The sequence below is a fragment of the Miniopterus natalensis genome, chromosome 2, assembly GCF_054644295.1.
Source record: "Miniopterus natalensis isolate mMinNat1 chromosome 2, mMinNat1.hap1, whole genome shotgun sequence".
NCBI lineage: Eukaryota > Metazoa > Chordata > Mammalia > Chiroptera > Miniopteridae > Miniopterus > Miniopterus natalensis.
Window position 1 is genome coordinate 35,515,055 of NC_142082.1, and position 14,848 is coordinate 35,529,902.

Below are 14,848 nucleotides of genomic sequence, written 5' to 3' on the forward strand. Positions count from 1 at the left end.
TGATTGTCATGTGTGGGTCCTCTGACATCAGCAGGGAACAGCTTGTGCTTCTGGGAAATTCTGGCTCTGCAGCCTTGCTGTTCTTATTGAGTAAGCAATGAGGTCTCTGTATAACCAAATAACCCAACCTTGGGTCATGAGGCCTTTCTAACCTTTGAGGGCATTTCTGCTCATTTCTCCTTTGTAGGAAAGTGAGGGTGTTACTTCTGAGAGCCCACTGAAAAAAATTCATGGAGTGAGGTCATTTCTATTCATTTACTGGGGCTATCATAACAAAGTACCACAGATTGGGGGGCTTAAATGATAGAAATTTATTTTCTTACAGTTCTGGAGGTTAGAAGTCCAAAATCAAGGCATCAGCAGGGTTGGTTTCCTCTGAGGACTCTCTCTTGGCTGGTAGACGGCTGTCTTCTTTCTGTGTCTCCACATGGTATTCCCTCTGTGTCTGTGTCCTAATACAGTCTTCTTATAAGGACACTAGTCTGAATGGCTTAGGGCCCACCCTAATGACCTCAATTTAGTCAGGTCTTTAAAGACCTTATTTCCAAATACAGTCACATTCTGAGGTGCTAGAGGTTAGAGCTTCAACAGATGAATGGGACAGGTGGGTGAAGGGGGGACACACAATTCAGCCCATTATATCGTTCGAGGGAACGGAGATGATGTAGAAATTCTGTTTTTTTCTTTTATCAATCAGGCACCAGCCTATGTCAGGCCCTTAAGGAGGTGACCTTCCACCCACTGTGAGCCTAAAGCTGGAGGTTCCTGTGGGGATGCTCTCAGCCCTCTGCTCCCACGAACCTAGGACTCATCCTTCCAGCTTGGACCACGCTTGGAGGAAAGGGGTCCCTAATCCAGGCAGCTGAGACACCCACTAGGACCCTCCAGATCCCTGCGGCCGCACTGCACTCCTGGAAGGGGGCAGAGATGGTTCACACCTGAGCTGCCCAGGTGTTGGGCACTTCACGTGCTCAATGCCATGAGGCAGTTCAGCACCCACAGGGGTTTCGGTGGGGGTTTTTCTAGGTCATCTAGAGGGCAGGACACCGTGACGATACGTAGTCACACATGCTACGAAGGGAGGCAGAGTCACAGCCTGCCCATCCAGCTGCCCCATCAGCGGTGGAAGGATGTGGCTGGGTTCATTCACCCATTCAACAAATACACGCAGAGGCCAGATCCGCGCCAGGCTCAGGCGCTTGGGATCCATTAGCCAACGAAACGGACGACAGCCTGTGAGCTCAAGGAGCCTCCATCTCAATTTGGAGGAGGGCAGACAGAAGCAGCTGCCCCTAGAGATGCTTCCTGTGAAAATGTCCACTTGGTCCTGGGGAGCTGGGAACTCCCAGCCTCCTCCTGCCGAGGGTTTCTGGGTGGTTTCCTGTTTCAGCCCACGGCCAGGGGAAATTTCTTTTTCTCCTCTGAACTCTAAGCTGAGATACACACACCGTTGATGAGGGACTTTTCTGGTGAAAGGAAAATTTTATGTCCTTGTACACACTTCTTAATATATCCTGAAAAAGTCAGTTCAAATGTCAGTTCCCGTGAGAAACCCAGTCTGATCACACCAACCAGCGTTCGTAGCATGAATAACAACGCATCGCAGTTGCTTGTCTGGTTCAGCTGTGTGCCTTCCCAGCCCCTGAGTTCCTCCAGGCAGGGACTCGGCCTTACCTGTCTGCCGTAGAGGCCACCAGTGTCCTGCAGAGAATGTGCTGGACTGAGTGACAAAACCGAAGGCCCAAGTGGAACCCTTCCACCCTGCCTTCAGCCTGGGGCTTAGGGTCCAGCACTCTCACGCTCTTTCTGATGCCCACAGGTCTATGACCACATGATTTCAAAGTAGCAACAAATTGAGACAATATTTTATTATCAGCAACAATTAAAGTGTGTTAACAAAAGTCTCTGTTATTTTTCTTGGTATGGCTAAACCTAAGTGGCTCTTGCCTATGTTCCTAATAGAAGGAAACGCTCAATTTCAGTTAGAGGTTAGTAAAAATAGAGATGTAAAATTTTCCAAGAAAAAGTTCTAGAAATCATCCCGGGAAAATTAGAATGGACATTTCCCTGGTGGGGCATACCCCAAAGTGACACTTTCTGACTCATCTCTTCTACCCCAATGAAAATAAATTCACACACACAAAAAGGTGTCAGATTTTCTCGTTTAAGTTCATGACCCCTCTGAGTTCTATTCACAGGTCCCTTGAAGGATCCGCACACACTGAATTAAGAAACACCAGACGAGCCCTTTTTTCTCCCAAGTTGTACTTAGCCCTGTCATCTTGCAGCCCCCCATCTGCTCAGGTGCAAGTTTCTGCCACCTCCTCAACCTTGGGGTGGCCTGGAGTCAGGTGTCCTCAGCTCCTATCCTGCACCTGCGCCGCGTCCTCCAGCTGCAGGCAGGGTGTGGCTCTTTCCTGCTTGCCAGTGGGCTCCAGCTGCACAGAAGCCTCAGTAGCCTGGGATTACAGCAAGCACCCCACAAGCCCGGCAGACCAATGCCAAGGATTGCTTCCTTTCCCTTTTCTCCTTTCTCCTGGGCACTGCCTGGTCCCCTGCCTCCCTCTTCTTCCTTTGCTTCCTCCTTTTCATTCCACAGAGGAGCCAGCTGGGCCACAGTCCTGCCCATCCTATTGTCTACGTGCGCTGGTTCATTGAATATGTGCACCGGAATATTATTCAGCCACAAAAAGAACGAAGCACGGACACATGCTCAAACATGGATGCACTCTGAAGACGTTATGCTAAGTGAAAGGAGCCAGTCAGGAAAGCACAAATTGTATGAGGTTCCTAAAATAATCAAACTCATGAAGACATCATCACGTAGCATGCTGGTTGCCAGGGGCTGAGGGGAGGGGAGGGGAAATGGGAGCCGTTGCTAAATGGGCCCATAGCTCATTCGCCCATTCAGCAAATGCACACGGAGGCCAGATCCGCACCAGGCACAGATGCTTGGGGTTCGTTAGCAAACAGAAGAGAAAAAAAGTTCTGGGCGTGGGTGGTGGTGATTGTTGTACAACAATGTGAATGTACTTAATGCCACAGAATTGTCCACTTAAAAATGGTTAAAATGGTAAATTTCGTTTTATGTATTTATAATAATTTTATAAAAAGCAATGGTTTTCTTAATCACTAACTATAACCAATTAGAAAGTGTAAGGGGAAAGGGAGCCTACTCACAGCAGCCACCGAATTCATAGTATAACCAAGAATGAAACCGTGTGTTGTGGCCACTGTAACCTACAGGCACGGACACAGGCAAGCATAGGGGCGAAGCCGAAGGGAGAGTCCGGAGTCGCGGCAGTCCGCTTCTAAGAATCTACCCCATTAAAAAAACTGGACAAGCGCACGAACATATAAGTACAAGGAGGCTCACAGAAATTACATTTTTAAGAGCAAACACCGTTGAGAACACTGTAGGTTTTCACCTTTGGGAGATGGTTAAATGAGAAACATCACCTCCCGTTTTGCAGCTGTTTTAGAAAAGAAGCAGAGCTGTGAGTTCTGCATGGCATGATCTTAGGGGTATATTGAGAAGCAAATTTTCACAAAATTCTCCCATCCAGTGTATGCTTTCCATGTTACTATTGCCACAATGGGATGTTCTGTCCGTTTTCCAGGCACAAAGCCTCGACTGGGCAACTTCCCTTTCAGTCGAGCCCTGGAAGGAAGCAATGGTTTCTACATGACTGAAATACCTTTCCCTCTCTTGTTAAGAAACCAAGGCCCTGGAATACTATTGAGCAATAGAAGGAAACAAACATGCATGCTACAACATGGACCTCAAAAACAGGACACTCAGTGAAAGCAGCCTGATGCCAAAGGCCACACATTCAGTTTATATGAAATGCCCAGAAAAGGCAAATCTAGACATAGAAAGAGCAGATTTGAGGTTGGCTGGGTCTGGGGTGGAATGAGGGGTGACTGCAAATGGACACAGGGGGTCTTTTTGAGGTGATGGGGACGTTCTAGAACTGGATCATGCTAATGGCTGCACAGCTCTAAAAATCACTGAACCATGCTTAGAAAGTGCGAATTCTAGAGTATGTAAATCAGCCCTCCACAGAGTGCACCAGGCAGACCAGACGCCAGCCCTCCTTGATGTGGATGTTCTTTGAGAACATTAGACAGATGGGGGTTGAGCACTGCCCGAGTGAAGGGTGCAGTTTATGGTCTCAAACAGCTCAGCTTTAGCTCCCAAATCACACATCCCAGTAGTCAGCCAAACCAAAGCCCTAGGACAATTGCACCAGCCCCTATTTTACACTGGGTTCGGGCTCCACCTCTGTGCCGAGTCACATTGGCAGAGGCCCCCTCCTAACCTGGGACAGGACCCTCTCCTGAGGGCTGTGGGGCTCTGGGAGTGACAGAAGGCAGAGAACTGCTTAGTTCTTGCGAATAACTGGCCCCCTCCTGTGCCCCTCCCTTAGATTCTGTCCTTTCTCCCCAGCATCTCCTCTTCCTTCCTCCCTTCCTTTCCCTCTCCCATCTCTCCTCTCCTCCCTCTTTCCTTTCCCAACCTCCCCTCTCTGCTCTCCCCCCTTCTCCCTTGCACCCTCTCTTCTCTCTTCTCCTCCATCCCCTCCCCACCTCTTCTACATCCTACCCTCCATTCCCCCTCCCTCCTTTCCCACATAATGTTTTGGGCACCATCTCCAGTGCAGACACAGTGCCAGAAGGTGGGTGGACATATAATAGTGAGTGAAATCAACTTGGACCTGTCTTTAGAGTTCACAATTTGTTGGGGGAAGCATGATATTAACCTAATCACACAAATTAAAGTTGACTTACAACACATAAGGTGTTTGAAGGAAGGGCCCATCATGCAACAGGGAGCTCTAATATAAAAGGATCCTTGAAATGCACTTGGCCAACCCAGGTGATATTGAGGTGGGGGCTTGAAGGGTGAGAGGAGCTTCAGGTGAGGAGTAGAGAGCAGGCTCTGGGTGATGGAGATGCAGCTGGGAGGAGTGAAAGGTGGTCATTGAGTGAGGTAGAGGGAGCATAGAAGGAGAAGCCTGCCCCCCCAACACTTTCCATGGCCTGGACTTTTTGCCCCTTCCCATCAAAGCCAGCCCCCAAGGAAACATACATTCAGTGAAAACATTGGGTGCTATGCAGCCTCAAGATGCATATTTTCACTTCCCTTTCCTCCTCTCCTGCTGGGTCTACCTGGTCAAAAGTGATAGCTCATTGCCCTGGCCACTGTGGCTTAGTGGTTAGAACATCGGCACGAAAACTGAAGGTTGTGGGTTCGATTCCCAGTCAAGGGCACATACCTGGGTTGCAGGTTCTATCCCCTGCCCTGGTCCGGGTGCACGGGGGAGGCAATCAATTGATGTGCCTCTATCACATCTATGTTTCTCTCTCTCTTCCTTCCACTCTAAAAAATCAATGAAAAAAATGTCCTCAGGGGAGGATTAGCCAAAAAAAACAAAAACTGGGTGGATTTTATTCTAAGATGTTGGGAAGGCTTTGCTGAGTTTTGAGCTAGGGTTAGACACAACCTAATTGATTTAAGACACTGGTGGCAGGTGAGAAGCAAATGCCAGGGGAGTTCCATTGAGTTGACCTGAGTTGAAAATGAGTTGACCTGAGTTGAATGTAGGTCCAAGGCAGGACAGATCTCCTTCCTCCCAGGAACTGTCTTGGTGGACTTGGAGTGGTGCCAGGCTGGAGCTGGATCATGGTGACCTAGGCCAGAGAACTTGGTTATGGCCCTGGTTTTGATGGACTAACAAAGAGGCCGAGGTGAGGCACAGTTGGGGTAGGGAAGGGCCATTTGAAAAGCCCCATCAGGGCCCTAGATTTGGAGACAAGCAGGTGTTCAGAACACACTTCCTCCTCCCCTAGCCCTCCCTCCCCATTGCGGCCCCTTCTATTTATAGTGCTTCCTCTCCAGATCTTGGCACTTGAAAAGTGCCCTTGAAACACACACAAAAGAGAAAAAAAATTCTGAAAAATGTCAAACCACAGGTCCTTTCCCCACTCTTCTTTTAAATTTCTAGGTTTGTACTATTCCTGGTTGACCCCAAAGTAAATAGTGTCAAATGGGGTACCCAGGTTTTAATAGGTTCAGAAGATGTCCGTTGTTGGGTTCTGGCTCCTTCTGCAGCCTACTGGGGACCAACTCAATGGGCAGGGACCATGAGATCCTTTCTCACCAATAAAATGTGGGGTAACAAAGATATGGCCCCAGAATCTAGCCCATAAGTTTAAGAAGATTGGCAGCAAAGAAGGTGAGATGGGAGTTGGAAAATTCACTGAATTGGAAGCCAGGATGTCATGGTCTAATTCAAGCTGTGCTTGGAAACATCACTTATGTTTCTGAGTATGTTTTCCACTCTGTAAATTAAAAGGGTTGGACTAGACCCATGTTTTACACTTTTTTTTACTCAAAGCACATACACTGCAACAAAAGTTCCACACAATAGTATTTATGCTTACTATGATGACTTTTCTTTTTTATTGTTTATTTTCTATTCTACTTTACCTTTTAAAAATTCAATCATGACCCACTAAAATAATTTCTAAACTCACCACAAATGCTTGAAATGTTACATTTTATGTATGTTTCACTGTAATAAAAATTTTTTAAATCTACTGTAGATTTCAACCCAATGGTTGAAAAATATTGGACCATACAATATCTAAGTTTGCTTCCAATTATTATTTTAAAATTTTAATTGTTGCAATCACTGAGGAAAAGTGCCTCTTTGATAAAATGTTAAGTTTAAATTTTTCTCAGATAATTAAAATTATTTCTCCTTTGCCCCCTTCCCCCCCCCCGCTTTTAAATATCAACTAATTAAGGTATCAACTAAAGTTGAGCATGTACATACCTTGTAGCCCAGCAATTCTGACTTGGGCATATCACAATGGAAATGAATACATATATTCACCAAATGATGTGCTTAGCAATATTCATAGCAGCGCTGTAGCCTCAGACTAGATACAACTCAGATGTTCATCAACAGGAAAATGATAAATAAAAGCTGGTACATCCAAATAAAGGAATATATACAGCAATGAGAGGGAAAGAACTATAATTATTAACAATATGAATGAGTTTCACCAAAATAATGTTGAACAAAAGAAGTCAGAGCTGAAAGAACATATGCCATATGATTTCATTATATATAAAGTTCAAAACCAGGCAAAAATAATCTATGTGATAGAAACTTGGTAGATAGTGATTGGAAAGGGCTTCTGGGGTGCACAGAATGTTCTGGTTTTCGATCTGGGTGCTAGTTCCATGGGAGTGTTTACTTTATGAAAATTCATTGAGTTTATCATCTTTGCTCTTTTCTGTAAGTATGTTGTATTTCAATAAAAAAACTTACTAACAGAACAACTAAGGGTTAAGGAGATACTCCTTTTGGGCTCAACCTCTGCAATAGGAAACCTTTAAAAAGAATAATGCATACATTTATCCCGTACACACATTGATTAATAGTGACTGAGTCAGGCACTGTGCAGGGCCCCAGGGAGGAGTTTGGGTCTAGGAGAAAGCCTAACACAGTTGATTACAAGGTCATCTCATTTTGTTGATTCTGTGCTTTTTCAGCTGTAGGCTCATAAGTGAAGTCGGACTGCACAGTAAAGTCACAGGTGGGCATTGATCAGGGTTGGGGATTGAGAGGAGCCCAGGGATCTTCCCAGGAGTTGCTTTTCTGACTAAATCTCTCCTAGGGACATTTACTTGTGAAATTTTTGCAAACTATCTTCATTGCCTCACCTACCCATTTGGCATTTCCCTTGCATTCTTGGTTAATGTGCAGGCTCATATGTCTTGTTCCCACAATTTGAAAAAAGGGTGGGTTTTTCTCTTGGATCATCAGCTGTGCCCAGCACAGTGCCTTGAACATAAAAGGTACTTAAATAACAATTACTGACTGAAAGAAAGAAAGAATTCAATTAAATTTCAGCTCCCTCTTGAAGGAAGAGTACAGGGGAAGAAAAATAGAGTTGGTTCAGGTTAACTGAGGGTTTGCTTGCATTCTCAGTGTGCAGGGTGTGGAGTGGGAGGCACACATGTCTTCTTTTCCTTGAAGAGCATTTGCTTTGGAGGCTGTAGGCTGGTCTAGGCTTTGGTGCCGTCTATAGCTGCCTTTGTGACTTTGGATGACTCACTTCACTCATCTCTCTGGGCCTCAGCTTCCTTGTCTGCAATGGGGGATGACTGGACAGGAGTCTCTATTGGGTTCCTCTATTTGGTGACTCTGTGAGGTCATGGGAAGACAGAACGGTTGGCTTTTCAACCTCAGCTGTCGTCTCCAGGTCCAGTACCACGTGTCTTTCAATGACCTTCAGGCATCCCAACTTCCCACTCAAACTAAAATATCCTATGGACATGGATGTTTCTTAGACTATGTTGCATCCCCTCCCCTGTGGGTAACACAGGGTACAAACTAAATGCTCAATGTATCCTTGTAGGAAGAAGGCTTCAGGTGAGGTGAGCCAATAGGAGCTGTGGTAGATGGATTTGGAATAGCAGTATCTCACCACTGCTCCTGTGTTCAGAGATCACTTACTCAGTACCTCTTCTACACCAAGGCCTGTGTGAGGCCCTAGAGAGACTAAAATGCATGAGAGCTCATCACTTCCCACAATGGCTCACAATCTGACAAATGGTAGTCATTTTACAGTGTACACTAATATAGAGATACGTAGGGTGCCAGGAGAGGTCAGAGATGAGCATCTATATGAGGAGGGGGGATGGGGACAGTCAAGGCAGGCTGCCTAGAGGAAATGATGCCAGAGCTGTCTTGAGTGAGGATAATTCAAGCTGACTTGACCCAGGATAGGTCACGAGAATAGCAAAATTTCAGGCAGAGAGAGTAGCAAATGCCAGGTCATGGAATTAGGATTGTAGGGCCACTGTGCATTTTAGCAAACTCATTCTTACCATAGGATGGAGAATGTAGAGTGGATTGGAGTGTCAAGGTTGAGAGCCAAGACCGGTGAACGAGAACTGTGGTTGTCTTCACGGAGAGAGATGGCAAAGCCTAGACTATGTCCACTGCCTCAAGCATGTTATGGAGGGGAGCAAGGGAGGCATGCAGGATGGCCTTGTTGGGTGTGTTTGTGGAGATGGGCCAATCCAGGAGTAGAGTGGTTCTGAGGAATTAACCACATTGGTCTGATCCTGTGTAGCGAGGCAGTAACCAGTAGATAGCTGCACACATGAGTCGTGGGTTGGAGAGACAGTTGCATTTAGTGGTGTCTTCGGTTTCCCTGCACTTCTCCCCAGCAAGTAGCAAGATTTCACTTCCTACTCTTCTTGACGTTAGATGTGGCTATGTGACTTGTATGGGTCAATAACATATGAGTAAAAGTGACACAAAGATCCAGTGCACAACTCCCTGCTCTCTTTCCGTCTGCTTCAGTGGTAGGATATGTTTCTCATCCTAATTATTCATCTCTGGGAAACCTCCCTGACTCCTCAGGGTACTGACTACTCACGACCGGGAACAGCCTCCTCCCGAGTGTTCCCTTAGGGCCCTGAACTCAGGGTCTTTGAACCTGGATCTCTCCGTGGTGTCTGTCTCTCCATAGAGGTCTTGCCTCTCTGCCCATCTGTCTACTTTACCAGAAGGAAGGGTTCTGTCTCTGTTGTATCCCTAGCTAGTTCTGGAAGTTCAGTATAACGTAGACATTAGCTATAGGTGAGTGAATAAATATGTTATTTAAGTGTCTAGAAGTCCTATCAATGATTCAATAGATGAAAAAAAATAGAAACAAATATATCTGTACCCACTCTCAATCTTTTCCTTTCTCATTATTTAAAAAAAACAAAAGGAGAGAGTGAGAGAGCGAAAAAAGGCACTGGCTTTACAGAGCCCCCGGATAGTGGCTGTACCTTGATCTAAACCACGCGGTGCCACACTGCTTACGCTTGGGGCTGAAAATGCTCACAGAACACAGACGTGCAAGCCACAAAGATGAGATAGGGGTGCCACCTCTGCTTTCCTTGGATGGCACAGATGGTGTCAGAAATCAGTGCCCCGAGAAGCTGCTTCCAGGGTAACGCCCAGGGTGGTCACCAAGCTCAGACACCACCAGCTGCAGCTGCAGGGCTCCACCCATCCCAGGAAGAGCAGCATCACTGCGTCCTTCACATCTGGGAGACACGATTCCTAGGCCACCTCCCTACCTCCAGCCCCAGCTGCAACCCCCTTGTAATTTACCCATCAGAAGAACCTGGATCTTTGATGTAATTGGCTGTGTGACCTTGGACAAATCATTTAACTTTTCTGAATCTCATTCTCCTCATCTATAAAATGGGGATAATAATGCTTCTTTGTGGATGAAGTGAGGTGTGAATAAATAAAGCTAAGAGTGTCTAAAACAGAGTAAGCCCTCAGAGTATGTGCCATTGTTGTTGCTGTTATTGCTATTGTTCTCCTGGGCCTGAGTGAGCAGGGAAACCGCTGTACTCTACTCAGGGAGGGCCAGGTTGAAGATGACAAATGGATTAAGAGGAAGGAGTCTTGTCAAGCCACCTTGAGAAGGAATCAGGATAGTTAATGGGTCAGGAATCACAACTTAGGTCTAAACCCCAGCCTCTGGAAAACAATACTTGTTGAGTCATGTGTTTGGTGCTGAGCAGAGGTGGGGTGTAGGGATTTAAAGGTGCTGCATTGTGAGGGAAGCCCCCCAAATGAAGCAGGAGCCGAGGCCTCTACTCCTGTTCCCATGAATAAGCCAGAAGGTCTTTGGGGAAATACTGTGCCTCAGGTTCCCCACTTGGAAGACAAAAATGTTAGGCTAGATCAAGAGTTCTCCATCTTTTCTTGTGGCATGAACTCCTCAGGTGAAGTCTAAGGACCCTTTGTCAGAGCAATGGTTTCAAATGCAGAAAGTAAAACACGTAAGATTACAACAAACCTTCATACTAAAATAGTTATCAGATGTTAAGAAAACAGATTTTGACATCATATTACATTAACTGATAACTGTAATTTCAAAATAATGATGCATGTACATTGCATTTCAAAGAACCTGAATCACCTGTAATGGGCTACGAAGAGACTCATAATTTCTATCAGTGAGAAAGTCACAGTCACTCATCACACCACTGTGGCTGGCTGCCTGCGTCTGTAGCTGCAATGCCGCACTTCGGTTAGAGCCTAGTGAAAATAAAGACATAATTGTTTTCTCATCCGGGCTCACAGACCTCCTGAATTCTGGCTTCCCCAGGAAGGTGATATCTCCCATACCTCCCTCTCCAGCAATCCTTTCAGATAAAAGAGCCTGCTCCAGCTTCTACCCCTGAGGAACTCATCAGCTGGTTGAAGTGAAACAGCCCTGCACAAGAAACAATTGGAGAACAGCAGCCCAAGACAATGTGAAATCCAGTGCACTGTATAGGCAATTAGCACAGAAAGGGGTGGCCAATGGGGCTGCTGCTTGCACTTAGGGAAGGTTATAAACCGCAGAAGAGGTGATAACCAGTTAAGGAGTAAGCAGGATTCCAGGGCTCACTACACACTTTTCAGTCATATGTACACATGAAGGGGACCAGAATATACCACCTAAACATGCACTTTGGCCTAAAGATCATTTTGAGCTGAAAGCAATTAATACATTGTAGAATTAGGTTCTCTATAAGAGAACATAAAATTTCATTTGTAAAGGTGTTTCACTCTCCATACCAGGGAGAGAATAGCTCTCAGTCACCTGAGAGAACTCTATACTCTTATCCCAGAGCCAACAGAGAGGACTCTGCATGACAAACTTTACGAAACAGCCCTGATCTTCCGTTAGGTTTCCCCATATATTTATCTTCCTTTGTCTTGTCAGTCTCCACAACTTATTGCTCTGTTAAAATGCTATGTAAACTCTGAGGTCTAAACCACTTCTTCGGGTCCTCATTTCTTTTCTATGAAGGCCCCTGTGCCCTGTAAAACTATTAACATCAAATAAAATGTGTATGTCTTTTCTCTGGTTAATCTGTCTTCTGTCAGTTTAATTGGTGGGGCCCCAGTCCCTAAACTCAGGAGGGTATAGAAAAATGTTTTTCCTCCTAGCACTTATAGTGCTGTGCTTGGCTCAAAGTTGGCACTCAGTACACCCGTACTGAATGCATCATGAATGAACACAACGTATGGGCTATTGTATAATGTTACCCTTCTTGGACCTTCTAGGTCTCCCCTTTTAATAGGAGAATCCTAAATGTCTTGGGGACACAGAGGAAGGTTCCCCTAGGGTTTGTGAAGTATGTATAAGTCAGGCAGCTCTGGAAGCTGCATTAACTCTTCCTTCTGGGGGCACTAGGAGGAAAATTAATGGTAAATTTCTGGTAAGAAAGGACTTTTTTATAAAACTCTCCAATAGATCAGGAACTTTGGCAGACATCTTTTAGCGCCCAGGTTATACCTGAGAAAAATTGGATCCTGTGGCCTTCCTCAGTGGGAGGCCACATAGGGGAGTATGCTGACCCACATTCTGGATGGGGGAAACTGAGGCACCTGGGGTGCCACGCTGGAACACAGGGGGCTGGGAGAGAGTGTTTCAGGCCGGGCTGAAGAGCTGGCTGCTGTCTGAAGTGCGCTTCAGCAGGTGTTGGGAGAAAGCCTCAGAAAGAACACACACACTCACACCCCAGAGATGACCATTAGGAGTGAGCCACAGTCCTCATCAAAGGATGGGCTTGACGCCTCATTTATTAGCCAGCTGTGTGGTAGGGAAAACCGTTCTATGGGAGATGAGAGGCAGGTAAGAGCGGCAGCCCTGCTGGGGAGCATCCTGGCTTAATCGCCCCAGCCCTGCAAGGTGGGCCCTCGGGACTGCAAACACGGCTCTCAGGCTCCATTAAGGCCCCAGATCTAGGAAGTCCTGAGCCAGGCTGTGTCTCCCTTCTACTTTCCTTCAAGGAGGCTGAGCTCGTCGTGGTCCCCTTGCTTTCCCTCTCCTCACTCCCAGTCATGGGGGTGTGGGGGGTGAGAGGGGAGAACAGAGGCTGCTTTTGAATTTCCTGACTCTAGTGGATCGATAGACATGTCTATGGTTTAAATCCCTGTTTGGCAGGGGTGGGGCACAGAAAGGAAACAGAAGGGAAAGTAGCTCCCCAGAGTGACTTTCCTCCCTTCCTCCTTCACGGGGGCCATGGGGCAAGGCCCGGTTGGGAGGTCTTGTGGCTGAGGGTGCGCGTCCTGTGGCAGGAAGATTCTACCCTGTTCTGTTTTGCTTCTTTTATTTTCAGCAGGGGTGGGTGAGTGAAGGGAGGAAGAGTGTGGATTCTAGTGCGGTGAACTGATTCAATTCCTGCAGAGGGGAGGGCATAGGGCACATTCGGTGCTCTGGGGCCACGGGGGAAGGCAGCTGGCCACTGGCCACAGCTCTGCTGGGTTTCCTGTGCACTGCCCTTGGTGAGCGAGGTGAGTGGACCACAGGTGAGTCTTCTCAGGACATGAGACGGGTGCTGGGGCCCTGAGAGAAAGGCTCAGACTGTAGCTGCCCTTCACATGCCCTCTCTTTCTGCTTCTGTTGTCAGTGAGTAAGACGTCCCTGCCGTGCCATTCCTGTCTGGGCGGAAGGCCAGATCAGGCCAGAGGGACCGAAGGCCAGTGTCAACCTCAAGTCGCTGAGGCAAACCTGCTGATAGGCCCGGGCTGGCTCCACTAGGTCAGACCTCAGGGGTGACCTTTAGAACCTTCTGGAAGCAGTGCAGTTAAGAGGCATTAAGGCCCCTAGAGCGTGACCCTCTCTCTCGGGCTCCTAGTTTGGGTCTGATCTGTCTAGACTGACTCTGGTGGCTAGAGAGTCACATCTATGTCCTAAATCCCAGCCTGTGTGTGTGTGGGGGGGGCACAGAGATAAAACAGAAAGAAAAGAGTCAGAACTAGACTCACAGTGTGACAGCACCTGCCTACCCGCCTCGGGGTGTGGCTATGACTTCTCTGTGGGTGTCTCTGGGAAGGGGGGGACCATGGGCTTCCAGCAGGACCCATGGTAAGAGCAGTTGTTCTGCACCCAATTCCAAAACAGGACCGGGACAGGCCTTAGGCCCAGGGTACTGAAGCTGCAGAGGCTCACTGAGGAGGGCGTCGCCGTGAGAGGAGACACATACCTGAGAGCCGCCATCAAGCGCGGCACAAGCCCGGAGGGGGGAGGGGCTCGTGAATTTTTCAGATGTTTCACAGAGGAGGGGGCACTTAGCAGGGCCAAGGGCTGTGCGTTGTGCCAGGCTGTGAAGGGAGAGGCTCGGGCACCCTCGGCTGAGGGAGTGAGCAGTGAGTGGGCTTCGGGGTGAGCCCCAAGGCCTGAGGTCCCGAGGGCCAGGCAGAGTGAGGCTGTCAGGTGATGCGTCCTGGGGAAGAGGCCTGGAAAGTCAGGAAGGGGGGACAATTGCCAAGGGTTGTTGTCTCCTCAAAAGCCAGTCCCGTGCTTGTGCCCTGTGAGTCCTGAAGAAACAGGGAAGGGACACATTGCTTTTAACCAGGGGTCCAGTAGCCACTCTGTGACTGGAAAAGTTGATTTCATAAGGTGAGTTGACCCGTGGCTGGGGCCCTCCTGAGCTCAACTTGCCCCATGAGACGATTCTCCGTGCCCTGCTCGGACCCCGAGGGCTGCCTGTTCAGGGAAGGAAGGACCGAGGAAGAAGGGCCTGCCCTCCCCAGCTGGCACTCGCGGGCCCCCTAGAGCTTACTCCACAGGGCAGTTCCCAGGGCCACAGCATCAGCCTGCCCACTCCCGGGTGCAAGGTCGCACCTCCACGGGGTATGTGTGTGAGAGAGTGTGTGAGTACCTGTGTGTTGAGTTTGTGAGAGAGAGGAAGAGAGAAATATGAGGACGCACAGTGGGAGCTGTGGGGCAGGCTGCGAGGGAGAGCCGCCCCTTCCTG